This window comes from Pongo abelii, chromosome 3 (assembly GCF_028885655.2).
Source record: "Pongo abelii isolate AG06213 chromosome 3, NHGRI_mPonAbe1-v2.0_pri, whole genome shotgun sequence".
Taxonomy (NCBI): Eukaryota; Metazoa; Chordata; class Mammalia; order Primates; family Hominidae; genus Pongo; species Pongo abelii.
This window is the reverse complement of record NC_071988.2, coordinates 169,947,489-169,973,185: the sequence shown is the minus strand read 5'-3', so window position 1 is coordinate 169,973,185 and position 25,697 is coordinate 169,947,489.

Genomic DNA, 25,697 nt, shown 5'->3' with positions numbered 1-25,697 from the left:
AACAATGAAATCTCCCACCATTATTGCAGATACGCAGGGGTTGACAGTTATTAAATTACCCTTTATTTTAGTGTTATTAATTGTGGGTGGGACGAAGCAAGTTTTGCAGGTTAATACAAATTCTCTCAATCTAACAGAGGGTTTTAGGCCATCATCCACACTGAAACTTGCTGAACTTTGCAATTTTAGTTTGCCCTGGCAGTTTACCATCATCTAGAATTTAGGATGAATTTAAAGTGAAATGTGGAACAGGGCTGGGCTGGTGGTGGGCGCTCTGTAAATGACTGTTGAATTGATTTGAGTCTATCAGAAGAGAGAAAAGTGAAAGAAAGGTGGCTGTTTGGGGTTGACTTAAGAAGCATCTTCCTGAAATGTACTTAAATGCTAAGTGTATTTCTGTGATTAATTGTTTTGTTCTTCAGGATTTAAAAACTTGCCTCTTGAGGACCAAATTACCCTAATCCAGTATTCTTGGATGTGTCTATCATCATTTGCCTTGAGCTGGAGATCGTACAAACATACGAACAGCCAATTTCTCTATTTTGCACCAGACCTAGTCTTTAATGAGTAAGTACCTATTAATTAGCCTTCATAAAATAAACTGCAGAGTTATGCATTATGCTTTCTTTCAATAATTTCTAAACAGATGTACGTTGGTGAAAGAATCTGAAACTGGCATTTTTTAACGTTAAAAATTTACAGATCTCTGGGAACTTAAAAATTACTCTTTGCAACATTATACTGTACGCTTCTGAGTATATATAAACCAGTATATATAAATTCCACATAATAATATGTGGGATATGTCCCAAAAGAAAGATGATCCAGTTGGCTCTGAAAATTGACTGGTACAAAGCCACACTTAATAGAAAACAGTCTCTTTTGGTATCGACTCCAATTGGGAAGACGATCTAATTTCTAGGAAATGTGAATATATAAAGTGCCAGCTTTTACGAGCTCATATAATGGTTCTTTTGTTAACAGTATACAGCTGCTCAATGTGTTTTCATGACAATCGTAATTACCCTTCTTTGCCATCATAAAAGAAGCCAAACTGTTATTCTGTAGCGAAACATTTTTAGTTTTATGATGCATTTTAAAAGACTGAAAGAATCGTAATCGGTTTTTCTTTGGCCACAAATTCCTTCCTATTTTAAGTTTACATTTTAATACTGTTTGCATTCCTCATTAGCACATTTTATTTATGTTTATATCTAGCAGTGCTTCTTTGTAATTGTTGGGTCAAGAAATGCTTAAAAGGGAATATTTGAATTATGATAGTAACTACAACCATATTCTGACAGATGGCTCTCTCTGGCAATAGGAAAATAGGGGTTTCAGTAGGGGAAGAGGCAGATGAGAAATAGGTTGGTGATAAAAGCAAGAAAAGTAATGCAAAAGATGAAAAGTATAGACAGATAGTGCCAACACACCTCAGTAGTACCAGTAGTAATTTACCTAAGAGTACCAGTTCACCCACATGTGATGTACTGCAAAGACAATTTTATTCCAAACATAAATTAGAAACATCAGTTGTTGGTTCTCGAGGTGGCCTGCTTTTGGCAATTTATCAAAAAGAGTAATTCTAGTACTGCATCAGTGTTCACCAAAAGCATGAAGTAAGGCCAAACGACTGACATGCACAATTTAATTAACTTGTATTCCTCAATAATCAACTGATATTATTGAATAGTAAGCCCATTTTAAAATATGTTCTATAAACCAGAAGAAAACACATATTAAAGAGGGTTCTTGTTTTAAAAGGACATGTGGGTAAATAAGAATCTCTATTAGTGCCATCAGTGTTTCAGCATTTGATTTTAACAGAACATTAAAACAACCCATTTAATCTTATTAATACATCTATTAATCTTTGTCATAAAATGTGTATAACATAAAATTTTTCATTTTTAAGCGTACAACTCAGTAGCATTAATTACATTCACATTGTTGTGCCACCATCACCACTATCCATATCCAATACTTTTCATCATCCCAAACAAACTCTAAACCCATTCAACAATCACTCCCCATTATCCCCTCCCCTAAGCCTCTGGTAACCTCTAGTCTATGAATTTTCCTATTCTATATATTTAATATAAGTGGAATCATATAATATTTGTCCTTTTGTGCCTGGCTCATTTCGCTTAGCCTAATGTTTTCAATGTTCATCCATATTTAGTATGTATCAGAATTCCATTCCTTTTTATGGCAGAATAATATTCCATCATAGATATATCAAGTCAGTCCTCATTAGTGGATTCTGTAGTTGCATATTTGCTTACTGACTGCATTTATTTGTAACCTCAAAGTCAATACTCACAGGATTTTCATGGTCATTTACAGACAAATGCAGAGCAACAAAGAATTTGAGTTGCCAAGAGAGCACATTGCAGCTGAGCTCACACAAGGGGCCACTCCGCCATCTCATTTCAGCTCTCATGCTATAAACTGTCATCCTTTTCACAGTCTATTTATTGCCACATGTTTTGCATTTTTATGCCTTTTGGTGATTTCACCATTTAAGATGACTGGCCCCTAGACGTAGTGCTGAAGTGCTAGCTAGTGTTCTTTAGCTCAAGAAAGCTATGATGCACCTCACAGAGAAAATAGGTGTGTCAGATAATCATTACTGAAGCATGAGTTATGGTTCTGCTGGCTGTAGTTCAATGTTAACAAACCAGGAATATATGTTAAGTAAGATGTCTATAAACAGAAATACACATGAAACAAAATTAGGTATAGATCAGTTGATGAAATGTGACCAGAGGTTGTAAGGACCATTACCCCAAACTTCCCCTAGGAGGAATAGTTGAATATTTGCTAATTCATTGTTTGCTGTGACTTTACATAACATGACTACAGCAAATATTTTATCCAATCATCTGTTAATGGGCAGTTTGGTTGTTTCCACCTTTGACTATTATGAATAACGTTGCACTGAATATGGGTATACAAATGTGTCTTTGAGATGCTGCTTTCAGTTCTTTCAGTACCTAGAATTGGAATCCCTGAGCATATGGTACCTCTGTGTTTAACTTTTTAAGGAGATACCACACTCTTTCCACAGCAGTTGCACCATTTTACATTCCCACCAGCAATGTACAAGGGTTCTAATTTCTCCACATCTGTGCCAGCACTTTTTTCTTTTTATTAACTAGCCATCCCAGTAGGCATGACGTGGTATCTCACTGTGGTTTTCATTTTCATTTCCCTAATGGCTAATGATGTTGAACATGTTTTCATATGCTTATGAGTCATTTGTATATCTTCTCTGTAGAACTGTTCATGTAAGTTCTTTACCCATTTTTTAATTGGATTATATGTCTTTTTGTACTTGAGTTGTAGGAGTTCTTTATATTTTATGGATATTAAACCCTTATCAGATACATGGTTTGTAAATATGTCTCTCAACCTGTGGCTTGCCTTTTTACTCTATTGAAAGTGTCCTTTGATGCACAAGCATTTACAATTGTAGTGAAGTCAAAATCTCTTCTTTTGTTGCCTTTTCTTTGGTGTCACTTATTACTTTTTAATTGTTTGTAAATATCTGAGTATAAAGGGCTCCAAACAATTACAGAATTGTAAGAATGTTTTTTCATAAATGGAACTTAGCGGAAAGCACCTTATATTTGAAGGCTGGGAATAATGTACTTAAAGGGGTTTGGAAATAAATAAGAAACAAAAAAAAAGAAAAGGTCATATAAGCTTTGTGTATTTGTCTATTCTAGAAAATATTGATACAGATAAAATGGAAACAAAAGATAAATGCTTTCTAATGTTAAAAGTAGTTAAATGTTATTGATGTAATTATTAGAATGAACATGTTCTTCTCTGTTCTTAAAATTTTTGACCTCAACCCAACCCAGACTTCTGTAGGGTTTCTTTCTCTCAACTAGAAAGAATAGAGCAAAGCTGTGTTTTTCAAGGGGCTAGGGTGGATACTACTCTGGGGAAACAATTGGAAATTATATAAAGCCTTTTGGTCAAATTGCATCAAAAAGAGAGCTTGATGTGGTAGCTCCATCACTGGGTACCGTGATAGACCCTGTATTTTTTAGGGAAATCAGTAAGTTACAGAGGATGGCCGAATGCATATGCATACATGCTTCATCTTGCATTTATTCCAGGAATATTTATTAACTGTTGTCAGTATCCTAAGCAGTAGTTTTAGAATAGTGAGAGAAAAAAATCCCTCTCTCATAGAACATACAGTCTAATGAGAGAGACAGAGATACTGAGTTTTATAAGTAAAATATAATTGTGATAAGTATTGAAAGGAAAAGTGCTCTGAGAGCAGTTGATGGGAGAGGTTGATCTAGTCAGGAAAGTCTTCCTTGGGAATGATTAAACTGGTGTTCCCCAGGTGAAGGAAGTATATGAGGAGGAAAGTTGATCTAGCCTGAGAGACCAGCATGTGCAAAGGCCCACTGGCAGGAAGGAACATGGGCCTTCAATGAACTGAGAGCAAGACAGTGTGGCTGGAGGGGAGCCTAAGGCCAGGTCCTGTGGGTTTCAGAGGCCACATCAGAGACTTGGCTCTTTATTTTAAGAGCAGTGGAAAAGCCATTGAAGTGTTCTAAGTGATGGGGTGACATTTCCAGATTTGCTTCTTGAAAAGATCCCTCTGAATGCAGAATGGAAAATGGGTTAGAAGTGAGTCAGAGCAGATGTTGGGAGACCAGACAGGAGGCAGCGATGGGAATCCAGGTGATAGTGTAAGGTGAAATCAACAAGAATTGCTAGTAGTTGGATATTGGGAAGGACTGGAGGGGGGGGAATAATTAGCTGTCTAGGAAGACTTCCAAGCCTCTGCCATAAGTGCCAGGAAGGATTTGGTGCCCCTCACTGGGATAGAGAATAAGGGAAGAAGACTCAGGTTTGGAAGGGCAGGGGAAGGGAGAGCCTGGGACCAGTTTTGAGGGTAAGATTGACTTGCCTTTGAAAAATTATCCAAGAAGACATATTATATAGGCAGTTATTTCTACAGGTCAGAAGCTAAAGAGGTGTCCTGGCTAAAGTTAAAAATGTTGAACTCATTTTGGAGGTAGTAGTTAGAGGAGGAATGTCATCACATGGATCGCAAGGAAAGAGAGGACTTTAAGAAAGGAGATGCGACTGCCCTATCATGCTATATGTTGTTGTGATCCCAGTGAGGTGTGAACTAGAAAACAAAGCATGCCTCACGCATTGCCTGCCAATGCTTTACACGTTCCTGTCTTCTGGACATGTTCTATATGCTTTCCCTGAGCCATTACCCGTGCTTTCCTACATTCCACTGCAAAGGCAGCAGTCTGGCATTTTGTGTAAAGAGCAGTAGTGATGCTGCTCACTTGAGGGCACTTGAGGGCAGAGTCACTTGAGGGCAGAGTGAGGGCAGAGTGCACCGATGTGGTCCTCCCTTGCTCTCCCACCAACCCTTGGCTGTTTATACCACCTCCCACCTGGTGTTGCCAGCTCTTAAGTGCATGTATCTCTGCCTTATTTCACTGGCACACCTCACTGAAGTCACAGACTCTGTCTTAATCATTTCTGAATCTCTAGCAGCTGGCATTCTGCCTGAATCATAGTAGGTACTCCATAAATATTTGCTGAATAAATGAATTATTGAACAAATGAACCAAACAATCTATTAATCAGTGTGAAGGGGCTTCCTAAGTTTACATTTCTAATTATGAGGATGAAGTTTATGATGAAGTGTGAAGTTTATGATGAAGCATGGCTTTCCTGAACAGAGGCATTGCAATATTTAAAACAGAGGAACGAAACTTTGGGTTTGCCTTCAACTGTGACACAGATCTGAAAGTTCCCAAAGATCTTATTCTCCAGTATTAGCATCACTGGAGATGGAGGAAAGGTGGGAAATAGGGAATAATAAAGGAAACATTCTTCCTAATTTTTTACTAAACATTGGGGTGGAGATATTAGTTAATACCTTAAATTAACATAGAACTTTTCTTATTATAAACTCAAAACTTTTCAAATATGTATTAAATGATTAATTATTCAATTTTACCTTGAAATAGCTTGTCATATATTGCTACAGATCGCTGCAAGTATTCAAATTTCTTATCAATTCACTACACATATTAAAACTCCCACTGAAGCCTGTAATGACATTTTTTTTTCATTTTTTTTATAAGATCTGAAATGAAGGTTCAGTATTACTCTCTTTTACATCTTGGCTGGTATTTTAAAATTAAACATATATTAAAGACTTGCTTACACTACCTCAAGTAGTAGCCCAGTAAAAAATGTTTTTGGATGATCTTTTACTGTCCTCAGCATCTGAACTTTGGATTGTTTTGGTTCACAGACTGTTGGCGAGAGTGAGAGAGGGTTGAAGTCTTAGTGGCACTTCACATGCCTCTGTGGATTCTCTGAGTGTCTGTCTGGGAGGAAGGTGACTTCCACCCACACCATCCTGCGTCTGAAGCACTAGTTGTGTGAGGGCAGCTCCATTAGACGAGTACACAACTCAGTTGCCATCGGCTACTTCTTATGTTTTCATGGGGTGCTACCTGTTTCTTTGTGTCCCCAGTCACTGGGTCAGTGTGCTGGTGCAGTCCAGTTGTCCTCAGTGAGGGTTCTTCCCGGGCCATCCTGCCAATGTTACAGTGCCAGTGAGGTCCCTCTGTACCTAACGTTCTGAAGCTCCCGGAGGCCTAGCTTCCAAATGGGTTGCATGTTCCAAAGTCTGTCCCACCGTGGTGGAGGCTGGGATCAGAGGATTCTCATGGAGGCCAGGGGTGGTCGGAGGTATGGCGAGCCCCAGTGTCCCTTCCCACAGGCAGTGGTGGATCTTCCTGAGCCACTGGAGGTGACTTCTGTGCCTGGACCCTCACCCCATCAGGGTTAGGGCCAGCGATGGTTGGGGGACAGGAATTCTGATGAGAGGAGTCAGGGATGTAGGATGAACCTGGTCAGCTCCTCCTTCAGTGGCTGCTTTTGTTCTTCCTTCTCTCTCCCCAGCCCACTTCCCCTTCTCCTTCTTTCAAGTTAGGATTTCTTACTTCTTGGCTCACTGGGAAACTGTTGTGTGATTTCTTCAGCTTTCAGTGTCTGACCCTCCTCCCTTTTCTTCTCACTTCTCCCTGCTCCTTCCTTTCCTTTCCCTTCTCTCTTACTCCCCTCCTTCCTTCTCCCCTTCTCTCTCCTTCTACCTCCCACTGCCCCATACACCCCTTTTCCTTCCACTGAGAAACCTCCTCCTGAGATTTCCATTGTTTTTTTAATTTCTGGGTAAGTATGCGGGAATAAAGTTCAAAAGAAGGAAACAAGTCTTCCTTCCATGCCTTATTTTTCCGTTGGACTCTATGAAAAACCAGGCCTCGCACCGTAGCTAGAGGGCCAAGGCCTGCGGCCGACGGCCTGACCATGAAAGCAGCGCCCCCCTGCAGGTGACACATGTGCTGCCAGCCTCACCTTGGCCCCACTGTTCCCAGCGGGGAATCTGTCTGGGTCTGCAGCAACCTCAATTCTTGCCTCCTCAGAAGAAAGAATTTGAGGGGCAGAAGGAGAGACTGAGGCAAATGTTACACAGCAGGAGTGAAAGTTTATTAAAAAGCTTTGAGCAGGAACGAAAGGAAGTAAAGTAACCTTGGAAGAGGGGTTACTCTCTCTGTGACTTGGGAGATCAAGTGTGCAGTTTGACCTTTGACTTGGGGTCTTACACGTTGGCATGATTTCTGGGAGATTGCGTCTCTTCTCCCCTGATTCTTCCCTTGGGGTGGGCTGTCCGCATGCTGGGTGGCCTGCTAGCATTTTGGAGGGAGCATGCACAATGTGTTTACTGGAGTTCTATGCATGCTCACTTGAGGTGTTCCTCCCTTACCAGTCCAGTATTCCTAGAAGGTCATACCATACCTGAACTCCGCCATTTTGCCTCTTCATGCACATGCTTGAGCCCACTCACCCAACTCCTGAGATCTTACCAGGAAGCTGCTTATCACCAGTTTCAGGTTTTTGTATCTATTAGGAGACTGTCTTTCCCTGGCACTGGCTGACACCAGTTATTATTTTAGAGAAACAGTATAACAACTGCCTGACCTGAGGGTCACCTGACATTCCTGGTGGCAGTGAGAGGGACCTCTCCTGCCCTGCTCATGTCTGCCTGACTACCTACTGTAACACCACCACTGCTTATTTTGCATCTGGCTCTCTTCATTCCTACCTGGCCCTTGGAGACAGTGGGGCTCAAGACTCTTGAATAAAGAAAAGCAACGTCATAAGTAGAAAACAGTGGATCCTTATCTGCAAAGGGCAGAAGCACTCCAGAATGGAAATTGTGTTTTTACACAAAAGTAGTGTTTAGAGGCCATCTTCCCACCTGAAGGAGGCTAGACAGAGTGAACTCTAGGGGAAGGGGCAATGGGGCTGGAGGAGGTTTTATAAGCTAGAAACAAGAACAGTCATTCAGTTATATACAGGGAGAGAGGAGAGGTAGATACAAGTCCCCAAAACCAGAATTATTTCCTTCCCTCCTTTCCCCTACTTCTTTTTAGAATAGTATCTATTCCTTTTTGTCAATCTATCATAGTGATAAGAATTAGAGTTGGAGTAGAAAGTCACTTTTAGCCAGGCATAATACCTCACACCTGTAATCCCAGCACTTTGGGAAGCTGAGGCAGGAGGATTGCTTGAGTCCAGGAGTTTAAGTCCAGCCTGGGCAACAAAAACCCTGTCTCTACAAATAATTAGCTAGACACAGTAGTGTGCACCTGTGGTCCCGGCTACTTGGGAGGCTGAGGTGGGAGGATCACTTGAGCAACCAAGAGTTCAAGGCTGTAGTGAGCCATGATTGCACCACTGCACCCCAGCCTGGGTGACAGAGCAAGACCCTGTCTCAAAAAGAAAGAAAAGAAAAGAAAAGTCATTTCCAGACATTTTAGCAGAGGAAGTGAGAGGAGGGAAGTTCTGGAAGAAATGGATAACCTGCTGCATTTGTGCTTCTGAGTTACATCATAATAAGAGAAGTTCCAAGACTGAGCACGCAGAAGATAGGGACTGCCTGTACCTGAGAAAGGTGGAAACACCTAAGAGGGGAGTATTAACTTAAGATGAGAACTAAGGGGACACTTCCTAACTCAGTTCTTCATTTGTCTTCTTCTTTTTTATTTTGTTTTGTTTTTTTTTTTGAGACAGACTTTCGCTCTTGTTGCCCAGGCTGGAGTGCAATGGTGTGATCTCGGCTCACCACAAACTTCGCCTCCCGGGTTCAAGGGATTCTCCTGCCTCAGCCTCCCGAGTAGCTGGGACTACAGGCATGCACCACCACACCCGGTTAATTTTGTATTTTTTTAGTAGAGATGGGGTTTCCCCATGTTGGTCAGGCTGGTCTCAAACTCCTGACCTGAGGTGATCCACCCGCCTCGGCCTCCCAAAGTGCTGGGATTACAGGCATGAGCCACCGCGCCCGGCCTGTTGTTTTTGTTTTGTTTTGTTTTGTTTTGTTTTTATAAAACCCTACCTCTCATTTTAGACTACTCTTGGGAGAAGGAAATAAGTGATATTTATTGTCCTTTCATTTGGCAGATATTTACTGAGCAACTTCAGTGTATTAAGCACTGTTCTAGGCAGTGGGAATATAACAGTAAACAAAACAAGATTCCCTTCCTTCATGGGGCTTACAGTCCAGTGGTAGGTATAGGTCGGTGGCATAGCAGAAAAAGTGAAGGCGGCATTGTGAAACAGTCCTGCCTGCAGTGCTGCTAGAGAGCAGGGCTTGGATCCCATCCCTGATACTTGTATATGACAACAGCAAAAGGGGTACTTAAAATAATATGTCGTTTCAGTGAATTTCCTCAAGGGCTTTTCTAGTGCCCTTGGTTAGCCACATTGGCCTCCTTTTGCTGCATTGAGGATCCAGACTCATTCTTAACTTGATGTCTGTTCTCTGTGCAGGAAGATGGCTCTTTCAAGCCTTCTTGTCTCAGCTCTAAATATTCCTTGTTCAGACAGATTTTGCCTGATCATCTATATTAGGCTGTTCTTGCATTGCTGTAAAGAAATACCTGAGACTGGGAAATTTGTAAAGAAAGAAGATTTAATTGGCTCATGGTTCTACAGTGTACAGGAGGCATAGCACCGGCATCTGCATCTGGGGAGGCCTCAGGAAGCTTCCCATCATGGCAGAAGCTGAAGGGAGAACAGGCACATCACATGGCAAAAGCAGGAGCAGGAGAGATAGAGGGGAGGGGGATGCGCCACACACTTTTAAATGACCACTGTCACCGGGAGAACAGCATTTAGACCAAAGGGGGTGGTGCTAAACCATTGATTAGAAATCCACCCCTGAGGCTGGGCATGGTGGCTCACACCTGTAATACCAACACTTTGGGAGGCCATGCAGGCAGATTGCTTGATTGCTACTCAGGAATTCAAGACCAGCCTGGGTAACATGGTGAAACCCTGTCTCTACCAAAAATACAAAAAATTAGTTGGGCGTGGTGGTGCATACCTGTGGTCCCAGCTACTCAGGAGGCTGAGGTGGAAGAATCACTTGAGCCCAGGTGGTGGAGGTTGCAGGGAGCTGTGATTGCGCCACTGCACTCCAGCCTGGGTGACAGGGCAAAGCGAGGCCCTTTCAGGGGTGGGGAAGAAAGAAAGAAGTGCACCCCTGAGATCCAATCACTTCCCGCCAGGCCCCACTTCCAACACTAAGGATTACAATTTAACATGAGACTTAGAGGGGACACATAACCAAATTATATGATCTGGGATCTATAGATCCTAGAGCTGTCCATCAGATCTAGGATACACTCCTGCCACTTCCCTCCCCATTTTATCACATCTCTGTTTTCTCCCTAGTAACCCTCCTGCCCCCATTAGCGTAGGCTCTGGAGGGCAGGAACCTGGCCTGTCTGATTTACCTTTGCATTGCCAGCTCCTAGAACACTGCCTGGCATTAGTTAAGCACTTGATGAACTAATTAATTTTAAAATGCTATTTTCAGCATTATTTCCTGCTGCTTCTCTGCATACACTCCACGCCAGCCAAATTAACCTTTCTCTTCCCTAGGTCTTTCTACTGCTGTGCCTTTGCTCCTAATACTTCCCTTCTCCCTCCCTCAAGCCCAGCCCAAAGCATACTTTCTCACTGCCGACTTGTCTTACCATTAAAGAATGACATTCCCCTCATACACTCTATAGCAGCGGTCCCCAACCTTTTGGGCACCAGGGACCGGTTTTGTGGAAGACAATTTTCCACAGACCTGGCTGGGTGTGGGGATGGTTTCAGGTTGAAACTGTTCCACCTCAGATCATCAGGCATTAGTTAGATTCTCATAAGGAGCATGCAGCCTAGATCCCTCACATGCACAGTTCAACTAGGGTTCCCAGTCCTGTGAGAATTTAATGCTGCTGCTGATCTGACAGGAGGTGGAGCTCAGGCTGTAACACTCACTCGCCTGCTGCCCACCGCCTGCTGTGTGGCCCAGTTCCTAACAAGCCATAGACTGTAATACAGTCTGTGGCCCCAGGCTTGGGGACCCCTGCTCTATAGTACTTCTTTTATATCTCAATCATTTGGTACTTACTGTGTCTATATATGTTTTTTACTCGAGATATACTGTAAATACATAGAGTACAGAAAATATACTTGTTAAAGTTATCCATAGTGTCTAGCAAAATACGTGTGTGTGTGTGTGTGTGTGTGTGTGTGTGAGAGAGAGAGAGAGAGAGAGAGAGAGAGAGAGAGAGAGACAGAGAGAGATGGAGTCTCACTCTGTTGCCTAGGCTGGAGTGCACTGGTGTGGGCAACCTCCGCCTCCTGGGTTCAAGTGATTCTCCTGCTTCAGCCTCCCGAGTAGCTGGGACTACAGACACCTGCCACCACACCCAGCTAATTTTTTGTATTTTTAGTAAAGACAGGGTTTCACCATGTTGGCCAGGCTGGTCTCGAACTCCTGACCTCAAGTGCTCCACCCACCTCGGCCTCCCAAAGTGCTGGGATTACAGGCATGAGCCACCACACCCAGCTGCAAAAATACATATGACTGGCACTCGGTAACTGTTTTGGTTCGTTAATGTGTGCTCTTTCTGGCACATGGGTCAGAATCCAATTTCCTGATGTGGATTGACCTTACAATGTTTTGGGGGCTTAACATGTCAACTTAATGAAAAAGATTCAGTTTTGCAGACTTCTTTAAATTTTACTTCAAGAGTACTGCTGTATGTTAATATTCCATGTATGATATTTCTCGTAGCGTTCTTGAGAAATTTCCTAAGGGGTTAATGAAGCTGAGTAATTGCCAGGATAGTATGAAATTAAAGCAAAATAAATATGAGACTGCAAATGGAATGAACTGTTTAAGCTATGTATTACTATATTGGGATCAGATAGAGTAGTAATGATGCAAGAAATACATCCAAGCTTTATTCTGGCTAACTAGAGGGAGCTATTTTTCATTTTTAATAAAAGTCAAAAACAGTTTAAGATCGTGTATTATCTTCAAAAGGCTTAGTGTGGCTAATATTAGCATATTGCTTTTTACTTCAGTTAACATGCTCAAGGGCCTTGGTCTCTTCAGCTAAAAATACTCTTCTTTTCTATATAAAATAAAGTCCCTGGAGTAAATTTCTTTCTTTTTTTAACTTTTGTAGAGATGTGGTCTCACTGTGTTGCCCAGGCAGCGTAGTGGCACAACAGCTCACTGCAGCCTCAATCTCCTGGGCTCAGGCAGTCCTCCTGCCTCAACCTCTCAAGTAGCTGGGACTATAGGCACGTGCCACCAAACTGGCTAATTTCTTTGTATTTTTTAGAGGCAGGGCTTCACTCTGTCACCTAGGCTGGAGTGCACTGGCATGCTCATAGCTCGTCGTAACATCGAACTCCTGAGTTCAAGCAGCTCTCCACCTCGGCCTCCCAAGTAGCTGGGTTTTACAGGTGTGAGACACCATGCCCAGCCTGGAGTAGATTTCTTTATTGAAAATTTGGTAAATGGAGAAAAATTATTTTTATGCAGTGATTCTATTCCAAGATAGGGCAGGTGGAAAGGAATGGGCCAGTCAACTCTAAAGCAAAGGAGGGCTCCAGACTCCCCCCTTGACACAGCCACAAGACCTAGAGATAGTAGCTTTGCTGGCACTGCTCTGGATTGAAGAAGGGAAACACACTTGAAGTTGTCTTGCTGTTTAGAGCATTTTATGAACTTCTGTCTTTAGACATTTCTAGAACTGAAACTGAACCACACGATTATTTTCATTGTATCACATGAGAGATGATTTTGGTTTTATAATTTTCCCCTTTTCCACCCATGAACCCCAAGCTTATTTAATAGGGTCATGTGGGGGAGGGCTCTGAAAAGGTTGTTTAATTTTCCCTGGGTTCAGGCAGCTGACACTGTTCTGAAAGAAACAAGTGGAGGATGAAGGGAAACAAACAAGAAGGTCATATTTGGAGACCCTCGGCCTCCTTATTCAAGCATACTTGTGCACTTGGATCAGTGGAGTTGCAGTAGGAGTGTTGCCTGAGCCAACATACATACCTACAGCTGTGACAACCTTGTATAACATCATCATCACAGACATCATCTGTGCCCCTCTACCTTGAAATAGACACCACTTCAACAGAAGCAGTGTAATTAGCAGTTTAGAACTTCCCCACTTCCTGTCCACTGCAGCTGTATGCCAGTCTCCACTTACCTGGGCACTGCAGTGCAGAAGTAACTGATAATCAGTTTAGAGGGAGATTTGAAGGATTCTGAGCTGATGCTGGAAGCTTATGGAAGGTGTCGTGCTAAATACTATCTCCAATACTCCATTTTATTTAATCCTCACAACTCTGTGAGGTTGGAATTTATTATCCTGCTTTTAAAGATGAGGAAACCAAAGCCCAAAGATCTGAACACAGGTGTCTCTCTGTCCAGTGCTCAGAGTTTTTCAGCTACAAAAGGCTTCTACCTTTACTATGGAATTTGGATTTTCAGGCAGTTACACACAGTATAGAGCTTTGGAGCCCAGTGATGGTTTCAGACATGATATATATTTGAAACTTACCAATCATCATTGTCCATATTGTACTGCAATAACACAATCCCTGAGTCTGGGTAATTTAAAGAACCAAGATTTATTTCTTACAGTTGTAGAGGCTGAGAAACCTAAGATCAAGGGGCCCACATCTGGCAGGAACCTTCCTGCCGCATCATCTCATGGTAGAAGGCAGAAGGGCGAGAAAGAGAGAGAAAGAGAATGTGCATGAGCACAAACGGGGCTGAAACTTGCTTTTATAACATATCCTCTCTCAAGATAACCCACTCCTATCAGAACGTGAATCCATCCATGAGGGCAGCATGACCTAGTCACCAGTTATTAGGCTCCACCTCTCAACACTGTTGCATTTGGGATTAAGTTTCTAACACATGTACTTTGGGGGACATATTCAAATCATAGCACTAATCATATATCATCTTTCATAAGAATTATCCTTTAAAATAAGTGAGATGGCTGGGCACCTTGGCTCACACCTGAAATCCCAAAACTTTAGGAGGCTGAGGTGGGCAGATCGCTTGAGCTCAGGAGTTCAAGACCAGTCTAAGGAACATGGCAAAACCCTGACTCTACAAAAAATACAAAAATTAGCCAGGTGTGGTGGCATGTTTCTGTGGCCCCAGGTACTCAGGAGGATAAGGTGGGAGGATCCACCTGAGTCCAGGGAGGTTGAGGCCACAGTGAGCCGAGATCGCACCACTGCACTCCAGCCTGGGCAACAGAGCAAGACCATGTCTCAAAAAAATAAAATAGGTGAGAGAGACATACCCAATATATAAACAACACAAATGAGAATAAAGTGTTTTTAGAAAAACTGGAACTTTGGTTCATATTTTAAATTATTTCTCCGTATCTGTTTTTCTTCCTTTCTGATATCATGACAGTATTTAAGAGCTCAATTGTTGAAGACATAAGCCCCTGTCCCTAACATTGTCGTTAATGAGCTTCATGTTGTTGAGTGAGTGAGCCTTCATTTCCCTTCTACAGAATGAGGGAATTAGCCCAGACCAGCAGTTTGTAAACAGTGTGTTCTCAGGACCCTTTTACACTCTCAAATCATTGAGAATCCTAACGAGCTTTTCTTTATGTAAGTTATATCTATTGATATTTACCCATATTGGAAATTAAAACAACTTTTCTAAAATATTGATTTATCAATTTATTTTAAAAGAAACATAAAGCCATCACATATTATTATAAATAACATAAAACATGAATATTTTTATGAAAAATAACTTTTTTCAAAGAAAAGTGAGAAGAATGGCATTGTTTTGCCTGTTTGCAAATTCCTTTTATCTGGCATTCTTTCTTCTGCTTCTTACATTTAGTCTGTTGTGATGGGTTGTTTTGGGGGAGGTATATGAAAAAAATTTAGCCTAACCCAGATACATAGTTGGAAAAAAGAGGATCTAACAGACTCCTTGAAAGGGTTTTGGGGACACCCTGGCATCCTCAGACCACACTTTGAGAACTGCTGGACTAGATGACCTTTAAAACCCAACCCAGACTCTAATTCCACCTGGCTTTGGGGAAGCCTCACTCAAGGTCTGGATCTGTTTCCTCATTCAAGAAAGACTTAACCTATATATCAGATGCCGGAAAATCAAAGCTAGATAGAACATAGTCCCTGAAAGGGCTCATAGTCTAGTAGCAAAATACTTACAGAGCCTACCATGTGCCATTTACTCTACTTGATGCTTTTGTATGAATCATCTTATTTACAGACCAATTATATTTTAAAGCAGATATTATTGTCACTCTTTCATAAATGATGCAGCTGCCTTGGCCAAGAGAGATCCAATAAATTACCTAAGATCACATCACACTGAGAGATGGGCCTCAGGTCTGAGCCTAGGACTCCCCCACAGTGCATGCTGTTTTTGTTATACTGCATTTCTCCTCTCTGCAGAATAATGGAGATAGAAGTGTCTTACAGGTCCCCTCTGCCTTCCTATGGTTACGATTATATAGTGCTACCGTACCAGTGAGATAACTTATTCTCATAGCTTTGAGAATGTGTGGTTAGAATGTGTTCAAAAAAGAGGAGTAGTACAGTATTATAAATGAATATCCTAATCACTTCCCCTAAAGTGAGATTAAACTGTCTTTATTTTTACTATTTAGCTAAAAGACCAGCATTTCACCAGTCAGTAGTAAATATTGAAACTATCTACATCATGGTGGCTACTGTACAGAATCAAAAGAAATGAAACATGTAACTTCCATCCTCTAGAATTCTATAGTGTAGCTGGTGAGTTACTGGACAAGTAAGACCTAAATGCATAAATATTGGCCCAACAAGGTGAAGACAATGACAGGTGACAGGTGTTATGGATGGCTACTCGAGGAGTTTAAAAAGCAGGTGGCAGCTACTCAGGAGGCTGAGGCAGGAGAATCCCTTGAACCTTGGAAGCAGAGGTTGCAGTGAGCCGAGATTGTGCCATTGCACTCCAGCCTGGGCAACAAGAGCAAAACTCCATCTCAGAAAAAGAAAAAAAAAAAAAAAAAAGCAGGTGGTTCTTCTGGATTACAGTGGTCAAGGAAAGCTGCCGGGCAAAACTGTGTAGCTTGAAAGGCCATGTTGTCCTCCAAGAGGGTTAGAATTGGATGGGTATAGTAAAGCGGGTGGTATAATCCAGGCGTGAGATGCTGTACCTGAGCAGGAAAGGGGATGGGTCTCTGCAATCCAGAGTTGAAGCTGTCAAACCACAGGGCCCAAAGAACTGCAGGCTTAAGCTTCAGAGGGAAGGGGCTGTTTCTTTCCCCCTCTCCTTTTGTTCCGTCACCATTTCTGCTTCCCTTCTTTCTCTCCATGACTGGTCCCCCACTCTTTCTCCTCTCATTTTTCTGTTTCTGCTTGATCCTTTCTCTTTCCCTTCCTTTTGCTCTATAGCCCTTCCCTATCTCATGTAGAGTGAGTGGGACAATATCATTTTTTATTGAATAAAAATGCTACATCCCATTGTCTTGTCTTTGAAATTAGGCATGTTAAGGCTTTTACAGACTTTTCCAGAGAGAGAACACAGACTGGACAAAGTTTTTTTTGTTGTTGTTTTTGTTTTTTAACTTCCGTATGAACTTCTGTGCTCTTTTCTTTGAGATGGTTGCTCTAAATTGAAAACTTTTTTTTTGCAGCTTCACCAGTCTTGGTCTTAAAATCAGTGAAATTTCAGTTCCAGAAATTACTCAGAGGAGTGACTTTTCTTTACTATTATTATTTTTCCCTGACTGCTTGTCTTAGTTTGTTTGTGCCACTGTTCGCAAAGTACCTGAGACTTAGTAATGTATGAACAATAGAAATTTATTTTCTTACAGTCCTAGAGGCTGAGAAGTTCAAGTTGCAGGTGCCGGCAGGTTCAATGTGTGGTGAGGGCTGCCATCTCCTTCCAAGATGGCACCTTGTTGCTGCTTCTACCAGAGGAAAAGAACACCTTGTCCTCACGTGGCAGAAGGGACGGAAGGGCCAAACTCACCCCCCTCAACCCCTTTTATAAAGGCCCTAAGCCCATCCATGAGGGCTCTGCTCTTACTACTTGATCTCCTCCTACAGGAGGTGATTGTAGCGGGTGATTGAGAAGTGGAGCCTCCTACAGGCCTCACCTCTTACTAGCACATTGACAATTAAGTGACAATATATGAATTTTGAGGGACACCCTCAAACCATACCACTGTTGTTCCTTTTCCTTGTTGCAGAAAACATTGCTGCCAAGTGGCTGCCCCTGCCCACTTTCCTTCCCTCTCACATTCTGCCATCCTCCAGTTCTTTGTACAAAGCATCACAGTGAGGAAGGGCTTGGATTGCACTTGCTGTTCTCTCACAAGATTGCCAAGAGCCAGTGCTTTATTCAAGAATCACAGGGAGGGTCGAACATGGTGGCTCACGCCTGTAATCCCAGCACTTTGGGAAGCCGAGGCGGGTGGATCACCTGAGGTCAGGAGTTCGAGACCAGCCTGGCCAACATGGGGAAACCCCATCTCTACTGAAAAAAAAAAAAAACACAAAAATTAGCCGGGCAAGGTGGTGCACACCTGTAATCCCAGCTACTTAGAAGGCTGAGGCAGGAGAATCGCTTGAACCTGGGAGGCACAGGTTGCAGTGAGCCAAGATTGCGCCACTGCACTGCAGCCTGGGTGACAGAGCGAGACTCCCTCTAAAAAAAAAAAAAAAAAAAAAAAAGAATCACAGGGAGCTAACACTTCTAAGATATTGTCCTTAACACTCACTGCTTCTAAGCAATGAACACAAAAAACCAACAAATCATTTATCGTTAAAGAGAAACTGCACCGCTCCTTAGTTCTGATTAGAGGAAGTTCACAGAATTTCGAAGTAGAGGAGAAGGTTAGAAAATGTCACTTTTACCCCTCATCTATCTGGAAAAGGAATTTCATACAAGTAGATTAAAAGGATAAGAAATATTTAGGCTATACATTGAATAATCATTGTATTCATGCCATTTTGTGTGCATGTGTAGTGTGTGTTTCAGTGTTGATGTTTTGTGGGAAATGAACGTCACTGGTGGTATAGTGGCCTGGTGATGTTACACTTAATTCACCCAGTAATGAATGATGCAGTTGTTCATAATGTCCTGAACAAAATCTGCTTTGTGACAGATGTTCAGAATCAGTAATAAGAAAGGACACGTGGCTAATCTCTAATAAATTAATTGAGTTGGACATCACCCTTCTTTTCTATTCAGGCAGATGATGTATCAGCTTTTAGATGATTCCAATAGAAGAAACTACCTTTCCACAGAATTGTGGCATCCAAAAATATTTTCTAGGGTATAATTTGATTAATGAATTTAATAGTGTCTGTGATAACAGAGTCTCTGGAGCGTTAGCTGTTTTCTTCTTCCAAAGTAAGAAGAAAAGATAGAAAGCAAGAGTGCTCACTTTATAGGATCATAGATTTCAAGGTAGAAAAAGGAATCGGTGATCCTATAAAGTGAGCACACCTGCTTTCTACCTTCCTTGTCCCCACCCCAACACATTCACACACTGCAAAATCACATCTGCCCATGTGAGCCACTCTCTGCTGTCACCTTGGAGGCACAATTGTGCACCCAGATTTTATCAGAGTAAACGTCCTTCTCTACACCATCCTGTGCCAGCTTCTGGTTACTGGAGTAATGTGACTTTTGCTTTAGGAAGAATATGACTCCATGAATATGACTCCAAGAATATGACGCCATGAGTTGTTGGTTAATACAAATCTTTTATTGTAGTAGGAAAAAGTAATTTTCTGTCACCCTTTACCCAAACAGTAGTCTGGTAACGTTTCTAAATTGGCATTTAACTATTGAATTTCAAGAATGTGAACAAAGTTATCAAGTAAAGGAATCCTACCTTTTTACAGCCCCATTTTATAAGTGAGGAAATGATAGTCATTTATTGAAAGTAAGCAGTGTCTTTACGTTTATACCCAAAATGTCCCTGTATGAAGCACTAATAGCTCACCAAAGGTTTTCTGTCTTTTGTTTAACCATCTGAGATCTGCACACCATTAAATTTTCAGAAATTTAGTATTAAAACCTATAGCCCAGCCTATAAATATGAGGCTTGATAGTGAAAAAAATACTTCACTAGAGAATTTTTTTTTTTTTTTTTTTGAGACAGGTTCTTACTCCTGTCGTCCAGGCTGAAGTGCAGTGGCCCTATCATGGCTCACCACGTCCTCAACTTCCTGGGCTCAAGGGATCCTCTCATCTCAGCCTCCCAAGTAGCTGGGACTATAAGGACCCACACCCTACTAATTTTTACATTATTGGTAGAGACAGGGTCCTACTATGTTGCCCGGGCTGATGTTGAACCCCTGGACTCAAGTGATCTGTCTGCCTCAGCCTCCCAAAGTGCTGGGATTACAGGCATGAGCCACTGCGCCTGGCATTGAGAATGTTGTTGTTCTGTATTCTTTCTACGGATGTAGCAACTCTGGCAGTAAGTCTTAACATAGCATTTATTAAGTGATCATGAGTCTCCAAGCTTGCTGTTGGGTGTTTTAACCTTAATACGGCAGTTAGAAGACCAGAATCTGAGACCAGACAGCCTGGATTCAAATCCTAGAATGCTGTTTTCAGCATTTCCAAAAAATTTCTTGGAATAAGCAAATCATTATAGTCTAGTCGACACTTAGAGCCTGTTCTTCTGTCAAAGCCATATATAAACTGTCTTAGCAAAGCCTGGAATTTAAAAATTTAGTTTACTAAATCTCAAAATATCCAACGATATTTGGTACTACCAGAATGGCCTCTGGTAGTAGGCTCTTCTAGTAAGAATTGAGTGCCGGGCGTATTCATGGATTTCCCTGTACCAAGGCCCCTAGTCTCTGTATAGATAATGTCCAGTAAACTATTATTCCTTTTTAATCTCCTACAGTTTGCTCTTTGTCTTTCTTACTTTAGTGTGTGGCATCTAGACACATATCTCAGAGACAGATATGCCTCACATGATACAATAAGCAGTCCTGAAAAGTTGCTTAGTGAATTGTATTGGTACTGGTCTGCCTGGGGAAATTCACAGTTCAAGGAATACTAAGATTAAAACTTTGGTCAAGCAAAACATTTTTGTAATGTGATTTATCACAGATACCCCCAATTTTAACTTTCTCCGAAATCTGAATTTTACAGTGGATTATGGCTACACATTTTCTTTCCTGCACTAAAGACATATATCCTCGTACCCTGAAGAAACTGCTGACTATATGTTATTTTAAAATCTATTGTATAAAGGAATGTTTTTAAGAATACTATATATAGGATTTATGGTTTAAAAAAATTTTTTCCAGACTTTTAGGTCTACCAGTGGTAAATTACAGTTGCCATATAACAAGTCCCCTTCTAGATTTTTAGATTGTCACGTGTTATTCTGATCTATGTAACATGCATTAAAGTCAGTGGATATTTGATGTTGAAGTCCAAGGGCAGTTGTATGAAAACACATCTCTTCTGGAACATCAACTAAGGTGATAAAATACTGAATTAGCTTTTAACTATTACTAGAATTGACCATGAAAAATTAAGAGAGAATGGATGAATGTTGTGGAGACCAATGGGACATTAGTCTCTCTAACACATTAGTCCAGTAAGGCAGACCACAATAGCATTCTCAGGTGATTTCTAGACCTTATGGCTGAGTTCTACCCTGGTTATAAATAAACTCTGCAAGTACTATAAAAATGAACAGGTGTCAGAACTGCAGCTAGCAAAATGGTCCTTCTACAGACATATCTTGTTTGTCAGTTAAGGAAAATTAGTAAGACTATGAAAAAAATTAAAAACAGTAAACTGGAATAATTTGAATGTTCAAATTGGGGTCATTTTTATTCTAATTGAGGTTTGAAAGAAAAAACCTGTTTTTCTGCCTGCTGTTTTTAGGAATATAATAAGCCTGAAACATGGACCATCTGTTATACTGACCATGTAACAAGATGTTAAATTTATTCAGACATGATGCGGTTTGCAGTGTCAGATATAAGGTCTGGTCTTTCAGGTCAGCTGTGATTATGTGTGTGCATCACACCCGTGAAGTTATTTAACTCTCTGTTGCAAGATTGACACTATTGCTGCCTATATTTTGACAATGTAACACACACACATTCCTACAGGCAGTTTACTGAAGTAATAAATAGTACTGTTTGGCCGGGTGCCGTGGCTCACGCCTGTAATCCCAGCACTTTGGGAGGCCGAGGCGGGCAGATCACGAGGTCAGGAGATCGAGACCATCCTAGCTAACAGAGTGAAACCCTGTCTCTACTAAAAATACAAAAAAATTAGCCGGGCATTGTGGCGGGTGCCTGTAGTCCCAGCTACTTGGGAGGCTGAGCCAGGAGAATGGCGTGAACCTGGGAGGCAGAGCGAGACTCCGTCTCAAAAAAAGAAAAAAAAAAAAATGTTCATTGAAAGCCTCCTCTTGAGATTTCAGAGACTTCAACCCTGATTGAGCAAAACAAAACAACCTTTGTTTTGTTTGTATCTACAAAGAAAAGAACAGCTGAAAGTCTATGAAATCTGTTGATTTACCTGTTCCTGTTTGTTGCCAGAGATTTATTTATCACTCACATAATTGTTGACCTATGCACCATAGAAAAATCAGTCATAGAAAGATATGCACCCCACTATCCAGAAGAGTACACAGACCTTTAGAATGATGAGAGCTATGTAGAGCTTAATCCAGGGGCTAATGTGAAATACTTCAAAGGCTTCTTTTTGTAGTTCCTTCTTAAATAAAGTGATGTCTTACATACCTAAAAGGTATTTAGTTGACAAGGTACAGTTCAGTGCAATATTACTAAAGGATCTTACATTTAAAAATGTCATTGTACTTTTCATAGGTTCCCATAGTGGAAGAGTTGGGAACCTTTTGTGCTTTGGCATTTATAAAATCGGCTGATGTGAAAGGATTACATTTATTAAATGTGAGTTCGTGGCAAGAGAAAAGAGTGATAAAGGTAGTTCTATTTTCCTTCCCCTTTAGGGTACCAAAACTATATCAGAAAGGTCTTTGAGGAACTGTTTCTGAGTGACTTTTTGAAATCATAGTTTATTAAAGAATTTTTACCCCGCATGCTTTCCAAAAGCATTGAGCGTAGCTTGCAATAAAAACACAGATACAGTAAAACTAAAAACTATTCAAGACACAAAAAGGCAAAAAGCAAGTAGCTAAAACAGAGAGTAAGACAGATATTTTGTATATTATAAAAGAAGAAAGAATGAATCACCTGAATGCTAACGGAAGTTGCATTATTAAACACAAATATTCGTTTCTTAATCCATCTCAAAGTATAGGCTGGGTGCGGTGGCTTACACCTGTAATCTCAGCACTTTGGGAGGCGAAGGAGGGGCAGATCACCTGAGGTCAGGAGTTCGAGACCAGCCTGGCCAACATGGGGAAACCCCATCTCTACTAAAAGTACAAAAATTAGCCAGGCATGGTGGCACGCACCTGTAATCCCAGCTACTTGGGAGGCTGAGGTGGGAGAATCGCTTGAACCAGGGAGGCAAAGGTTGCAGTGAGCTGAGATCGTGCCACTGCACTCTAGCCTGGGTGACAGAGTTAGACTCCATCAAAAATAAATAAATGAATGAATAAAGTTATAACAGGATTATGGGTTGTAGAGATTCTTGTTTTTCTAATTTTCAAAACATATTTTAGTTGTGATAAAAAAATACACATAACAAAATTTGCCTTCTAACCCTTTTTACGTGTACAGTTCAGTAGTATTATTACATTGTTGTGCAACCAGTCTCCAGAACTTTTTCATCTTGCAAAACTAAAACTGTACTCACTAAACTAATTCTGCATTCCCACCTCCCCCCAGCCCCTGGTAACCACCATTTTACTTACTGTTTCTATGAGTGTGACTACTTTAGATAGCTCATATAAGTGAAATCATGCAGTATTTGTCTTTTTCTGACAGGCGTATTCCATTTAGCATAATATGAAGGTTCATCCATGGTGTAGCATATGTCAGAACTTCCTTTTTTAAGACTCAATAATATCCCATTGTATACATATACCACATGTTTATCCATTTATCCGTCAGTGAACACATGGGTTGCTTCTATCTTTTGCCTATTGTGAATAATGCTGCTATGAACAACAAATATCCCCTTGATGGCCTGCTTTCACTTCCTGCAGAGATTCATTAAGTAGAAGTTAGCATTAAGAAAGAAGCTTTTTCCAGTCCTAAAGTTCAAGGCCCACATATCACATGAGTCTTAATAAGAATGATGAGTAACAAAAAATGGAAGTCATCTTCAGAAGCCATCTTGCAAAGATGCAGAGTTTTTCTTGGCAGAGTTCAGTGGAGGCATAATGTTAAATAATGTCTGCAAAATGCACTGCTTTGGAGGCCTGCCTATGTGACTTCCTAGTGGTCTAGCCAAATTTCAGGGGTAACACCTTGGGAGACCATTAAGGAGTTGAATGGTAAGCATGCCCCTAAAACCAGCCACCTCAAAGATGGACTCAACTGAACCCTTGACAAGATCAAGGCAACCTCAGAATACAGGTTGCTGATAAGAACCTGGAATGAGAAACTGGAATAGGTGGGAAGTTCAAACCATCCCACAGATTTAGACACTGCAAGATGGAAGAGCCTCGCTTGTGTTCTCACTGTGGTAGATGGTCACCACATGAAGTGTCTGTGAAGGGGTTTAGACTCATACTTAGAGCTCCCAAGTTCTGCAGGCGTTCATAGCCTGGAATGCTTTGTAGTTTGGGCTTATCAAATATCTACTTCTGTCAAAGTACAACATGAATATGATTCTACAATTACATTTAATTTGGGGCAATAATTTCTCAAATCAACTACTTCTAGAAGGACTTCCAGATACCTGAATGGTAAGCCAGTACCTGCAAAACAAGAGTGTTCCTTCTGACAGCCATTGGCTGATAGGTTCAATGGACTAGTCGCATAATGTGAAATAGGGCAACACGGTTGACATAATGATGGTAAGATAGCATGGGTGGGTCCTGTAGATAAAACAGTTGTTCAGATTGTTTAGGTGCTCAGTTAAAAGCAGGCAGCCAGCACTCAAGTCATTTAAATTTTGAAAGCCCTACCCACACTCTGATTTAATGGGCTTTTTCTAATTCCCACTATTCTTACATGAATTAAACCCCATTTCTAACCCCAAATTCTCTCCAAAGCAAGGAAAAATATTGTCTAACTCTCATTATTCACTTTAGTCCCAAGTGAATCAGATTTGGAGAAGTTAGATAATTTTAACTTAATATTTTAAAACTATTTCCAAATTATCATATGATTTTAGTTTAGTATAATGGATGTTCTAAGAGAAGACCAGATGAAGTTATAGCTACAAATAAAATTGGCTTCCTCATTTGAGAAAATTTCAAGTTTACAAAACTGTTGAAGTGTTTTTTAAAAAATATTTTAGAACTATTGTCATTGATTTTAACCCAACCTCTAGAGTGGGTCTCTAGACCCACTTTGGCTGCTGTGTTTATTTATCCAAAAGTAAAGTTTTTATTCTATTCCTGCAAATAAGAAGATATTTAGAAATGGCTGACATGTGCAAGTATGTTAGTACTCACAGTTCTTAAGTAGAGACTAGCAGCCATCAGTTACTCAGGTCTGATGTTCACCATACGGCTGTTTTCTGTGTCAGTACTCTGTTACCACATTTGTATTAGTCCACTGTTCAAGGGTGACTTTTGGTCATGGATTTACTTCTGTTTTACAGAAGCATTATACGAGCTTGCTTCTCTTTCCCAAAGTAGTCAGTATATTTTTACATTATTCTATTCAAAATGAGGTAAAATTATAACATGACTAAAAGCATGTAGCGAAGAGTATATTCTGTGAAGTGATATTGCAAAATTAATACCAATATTATGCCAAAAGATTGTCCTTGTTTCAACTTTGGATGTACATTTCTATACATTTAATTTAACTGTGCAAAAAAATGCACAATTGCACAAAAAATTGTGCAAAAATTATGTGATATAAAATGCGGTTTCAAGAGGGCCTATTTTCTTGAAATTTCAAGCTATATTGAGTGCTCAGTACTCTTCATTTAGAGAATTCGATTTCATGCAATGGAAACAGCAATGGAATTTGAAAACACAAAATGTTACCACATAATGGGAGCAAAGAATAAACAAATGAGTGACTGTAATAACAAAACATTGGAGGTACTGAATAGAGTTGTATGACTCTGGAAAAAAGAGCCAAAAATGATTACTCAG